The sequence below is a fragment of the Podarcis erhardii genome (genome assembly GCF_964252035.2).
Source record: "Podarcis erhardii genome assembly, chromosome: 2".
NCBI lineage: Eukaryota > Metazoa > Chordata > Lepidosauria > Squamata > Lacertidae > Podarcis > Podarcis erhardii.
Genome location: NC_138498.1, coordinates 6,885,783 through 6,891,549, shown reverse-complemented (window position 1 = coordinate 6,891,549; position 5,767 = coordinate 6,885,783). Strand labels below are relative to the sequence as shown.

The 5,767-nt window shown below is 46.3% G+C and overlaps 1 long non-coding RNA gene across 1 annotated transcript in view; it reads left to right on the top strand.

Annotated features, from left to right (window-relative positions):
* The window catches only part of LOC309332441, a 158,015-nt gene that overhangs the window by 130,762 nt on the left and 21,486 nt on the right, over nucleotides 1-5,767 (top strand). The gene's annotated exons all lie outside the window — the stretch shown is intronic.

Genomic DNA, 5,767 nt, shown 5'->3' with positions numbered 1-5,767 from the left:
TCTCCTCTCCCTATATATACACGCATATGTATGTTGAGGTGGGCTTGGCTGGAGTTAGGTAATTAATCAAGAATAAGCTCGTTAATGGGCTGGGCTATGTTTGGCAGCAACAGATTGTTTTAAAAAAACGTCCTCTAAGTGTTCCTTTGAAGTGAAGCAAAGCACCAAAATTGCTTGGCTTGCAGGCTTTAATGGCACAAAAACTATGCTAACAAATTAATTTTCTCACCACCACCTCCACACCTCAGCCAAATAATAATAAATACACCTCAGCAAATGTTTCTTTTCCCAACTATTTTTTTTAAAAGTTGCTTTAATTGTGGATTATCCCTCTTCAGCATCTTACTTCAAAGCTCCCTATTTTCCCCTCCTCACATCATTGGCTTGAAATCCATAGTGCCTCCGAGAGCTATGATGAATCACATGTAGTCCCTGAGGTGATTCTGGTTCAATTCTCTTTTTTGCTCTCTTTCCCATATAGCCATGGAATGACATTCATCTTCTTTTGGAACAAGAACAGTACATTTCTTAGCCCAAGGCCAGTCCCAGCAGCTGCCCTGGGCAACAGCATTTGCTGCTTCTGCTGTTGTAGTTGAAAGGACAGCCTTTCCCCAGCAACCTTGAGACATGTGCTTCTTTCTTCTACCTTAAGAACAGCAGAAGCCAAAGGAATGCCTAACAATGCTAGAAAACAGCAGTTCCCCAAATATAAGAGGACTTTTAAGCAGCAGAACAAGAGGTCCTGGAAAGGAGGCTTGCTCATCTCTCACCCTACATGTGCAGGAGAGACAAGTTTGAGCCCTTGCAACCTTAGTCTATGCAGGTGTTAAAAAGCAGCCCAGCAGATCTAAGCAAGGGCTCTGCCTGAGCCAACCTTGCCCCTTACAACAGGCACAGAATCCTTTGCAACTTGTGGCTGACCTGAATTCAGTGGAATAGAAATGGGGGAGAGGCACTGGATGCTGGTTCCCCACCATCTACACACTGAGGGTCATGTCTGCAGAAGAGAACCTTCTCTAAGCATGTAGGCTTCCCTCCATGATGTGGTGTGGAAACCTGCCCAGTCAGTGTTTTACATTACAGTCTCTCCCTTCCACATGGTTAAAGAGGATGCATGAAAGAGTCTGTGGATCCTTTTGATTATTTCAAAGTCCAAAACTTGAAAATTGCTACTCTAAAGAAGCGGTAGCCTACATGGTGCCCTCTGAATGCTGTTGGAGTCCAACTCGCATCAGCCCTAACTCCAGGAAGGGTAATGGTCAGGGAGTAAGGGAGTTGTAGCAACATGGAGGCAGTGAGAGATTTTACTTTCTTGGGCTCCATGATCACTGCAGATGGTGACAGCAGCCATGAAATTAAAAGACGCCTGCTTCTTGGGAGAAAAGCAATGACAAACCTAGACAGCATCTTAAAAAGCAGAGACATCACCTTGCCAACAAAGGGTCCGTATAGTTAAAGCTATGGTTTCCCAGTAGTGATGTATGGAAGTGAGAGCTGGACCATAAAGAAGGCTGATCGCCGAAGAATGGATGCTTTTGAATTATGGTGCTGGAGGAGACTCTTGAGAGTCTCATGGACTGCAAGAAGATCAAACCTATCCATTCTTAAGGAAATCAGCCCTGAGTGCTCACTGGAAGGACGGGTCCTGAAGCTGAGGCTCCAATACTTTGGCCACCTCATGAGAAGAGAAGACTCCCTGGAAAAGACCCTGATGTTGAGAAAGATGGAGGGCACAAGGAGAAGGGGACGGCAGAGGATGAGATGGTTGGATAGTGTTCTCGAAGCTACGAACATGAGTTTGAACATGAGGCAGTGGAAGACAGGAGTGCCTGGCGTGCTCTGGTCCATGGGGTCACGAAGAGTTGGACACAACTAAATGACTAAACAACAACAAAGCAACATCTATGCATCTCCATCTGCTCTGCAGATAGGTGTTTTGTTTTGTTTTCAAGTCCCCCAGTGTCATGAATCCAGTGATGCATAGAGACAAGCTTTGTGATCTTCCCACCATCATTGTGCAGGGGAGAATATGTACACCTACTTGTATTCTCCCTGACCATTAGCCTTGCTGGTTGGGACTGGTGGGAGTTTGAATATCTGGTTGGCCTAGTTCTCACAAACCACACACTGGTTTGGGAGGTGCAGATCAGGTGCGTTCATGTTGGAATTCACAGAAATCAAATCACTCTACCATTCCTACCACTGTATGATTCTGGGGGGTAGGGGGGGGCAGGATGAATCCAGGAGGTGCTACCTGAATAATCTTGATTCTTTATGGACACTATGTGATTTCTGTTCCTGTTCTAGATTTGAGTTTGTGCTTTGAGAACTTTTTGTAAGCCACTTGGAGAGCCTCTCTGGGCTCAGAAATGGAACAGAAGCATTCTAGATCAGAGGTAGCCTGGTATTTGTTGGACCACAGCTCCCATCATCCCCAAAACAGCATGGCCAGAGGTTATGGGATGATGGAAATTGTAGCCCAACAACTGGAGAGAACCACATATGCTATCTGTGTTCTAAATAATATGATAAAATTATCATATTATTTACCACTAGTAGTAATAGTGGTAGTGGAATACAGAACATCCCTGGTATAGCATCTTATGCTACAGGTGAAGAGCTCTGGTCCTTCGTACGTTAGAGGCAGATGCCACACTGCCAACAGTACTAAACAACCTGGCAGAAAGCCCACTCCTTGGCAGGATATTAACCTCATTATTTGGAAGAACCTGCCTTGGCCTGAAGCAATGTATTATCTGACTAGGCAGTAATGTTGCACACAATCAGTCAAAAGCAGCCAGATGTGGGGGGATCCAAGGCAGGTGGGTCCTATCAGATACCATCCCTGGGGAGCACATTGTTTCATGTTTCATGTTCCAAGCTGGAGTTGCTTCAAACTGCCATGTGCCTGAGGGGGTAAAGGGGGGGATGTTTATTAAAAATCTAATATGAGGTGTTGCGGGGGGAGGAATTCCTCTGTTTCCTCGTGACCTGATTATTCTATAGCTTCTTGATAGATCTCATTCTCAGCTACCAGTCTTTTCTACCTTTTCTTTGTGAGTATAGCCATAGGTTGTGTGCGTGTTGAATATTCCTCTTTTTAAGGAGGTCTCCTACTGGCATCATTAAAGTAAGGATATGCTTTAATTCTGGAGGGTGAGAGGGATCAAGAATATAGTAAAAACATATAAGCACATATCGGGGCCAGCCTACCCATGAGGTAGGCTGAGGCAACCACCTCAGGCGGCAGAAGCTCAAGAGGCAATGCACCCCTAACTGCCTCCAGTGTCACTGTACTGGGCAGTTATGGGGGGCACTGGGGGTGCAGCAACATCAGAGCAGGGAGGTGCCTTCCCATTTTGCCTCAGGTGATGAAACTGCATGCGCTGCCATGAAACATAACATAGCGGCCAGTGAAGCCAATCTACACGTTCAGAAAGAGTGCATGGTACAACTTTCCGCAGACAGTGCCACTTTGGACTCAAATGCATGATGGAAGGGAAGGGGGTCATATATATGAATTCTCCCCAATGCAATAACTGCTTGCTCATAGAAAATTAAGATTTCTGGATGATTAAGGCTATCAGAGGAGTGCTCTGATGGTGGAGTGCTCTGATGGTGTTTCCTGCTTGGCAGGGGGTTGGACTCGATGGCCCTTGTGGTCTCTTCCAACTCTATGATTCTATGATTCTATGAAACATGTGTTGGCAATGATGACTTCTTAATAAGCAGAGACTTTTTTTATGTAGGAAAGTGTTCAAATATGACTGCTGTCACCAGTCCAGAGGACCAGATGCCTTTCTTCTCCCCAAGCACAGAGCAAGTTCCATTCTGGAATTGTATATCAGGAGTTCTGGTTCGAGGGTTGGCGTATGACAAATGTAGGGCTGGCTCACATACAACTCTGGCAGTGATGGTCTTTAAACATAAGGAACATGTAGGAAATAATCATGTGACGTTCACCCTCAGGCTTGTGCATGTGTGCAGATTCCATCCACCCAAAGAGGTGTAAGCATGCATGCTTCACATCACACACTATAGGAACATAAGAAGCCACCCAGCATGAGGCCACATTATTTGTCCATCTAGGCCAGTATTGTCTACTCTGATGGGCCCAAATGTTCCTCAGTCAGAGGTCTTTCACATCACCTGCTATATGAATATTGCTTTAAAAAAAAAAATGGAGAAGGGAGTTAAATCCAGGACTTTCTGCATGCAAACATGTGCTCTGCTGCTGAACTGTAGTCCCTTCCCTATGTTCTGTGTCAGGCATAAGAAACCTGTGACCCACCAGATTTGGTAGACTCTAACTCGCACCATACATACAGACATACCTGCAATTGTATGCCACCTTTCCGCAGTTCAAACTATGCTGCAATATGGCCAATGGCCAATGGCTGATGGGGGTTGTCATCAAACTGCCATTCCCTACCCCTACTCTATGTGGGAAGGAAAGGAAGCTGTATGTGAACCACACACTCCGCCTCACCTCACTGTACATCAGGGAAGCCAACTTGAATAAAATCTTGGGAAGGGGGGCCAGGTAAGCCATGCCCCACATAATACATCACATGACACGGTGCATGCACACCATTTGAATAGCAATGCCCATCGATTGGGGGGGGGGTCCTGGCACCCTCAAATATTTTATTGAGGGGGGGCAAAGACCCCTTGGCCCCGAGGAGTTGGTGCCTATGATGTACATAGAACACAGATGCCAGGACTATATGTGAGTGTGACATGCCTCTTTCCCCTAGCTAATGTATGGATAGAAGAAAAAGATGCCATAATAAAAACGGTGAGATTTCACAGTAACTTATAATTGCCCATGAGCTCAAAGACTTTCTGTGATGGTGAGAAGTGTCCAGTGCTAGGCACCTTACCCAGGGAGGTTCAAGCCCCGCCCAGCCACCAGCCTCTGAGTAGCCCTGTTCATCTGTTACAGACATGTAGGGCACTCCTGTGTTGAAGGGGAAGCAGTCTTGCACTACAGTCCCTGATATCACAAGCCCCGCCCCTGAACACCCTCCCCCCCAGACATCCACCCATTGAGCATTGCTACTTCCAAAAGGTGAATGCCCAACACCCATGTAATGCCTGGCTAGGGCTTATTGGCTGGGTCAGCAGGCAGTCCCCACCTTGAGTGTAGGCACAACCAGGTAGCTCAGGAGGTTCATGCCCTTTGCTCACTGCTGAGTTAATATGTGCTCTGCTCACAGCCAATGAGGAAATGGGATTCCATTGGGGATGTTTTCTCATTAGTCATTGCAGAAAAGTGCATTCTTGCTAACTTTGTGTCCTCCAGGGATTTTCTCTTTCAGGATGGGAGCTATAGATGGGATGTTCCATCAGTCCCCGACCCCTCCCCCCTCATCAAAAAACCTGGGAGATAGTATGTTCTCACAAACAAGCATTGGTGGGCCTGCGATTCTTTTCTCATTCTGGGATTGTGCCATACAAGCTCATCAGTAAAGTGAAAGATCAGTACTTTTGGGGAGGTCCTGACATCCCAGAAGGAAAGCATGGTAAGAGCAAGTGATGGGTGGTTGGGTAGTGAGCCCCTCACCTAAAGGGCTATAATGGTAGCCAGGCCTACTTTAGATGAACTCAGACTTGCAAGATCAAACTGTTTGAATGGGGGAAGCGGAGAGAGAACGTGTGTTAGGGTGCCATTCTGAGCTGCTGTGTCACAAACCATTTTTTGCAACATAAGGCAACAGTGCGGAATAATATTGACAGCATATTAACAGCCCAGCACACCACAGAT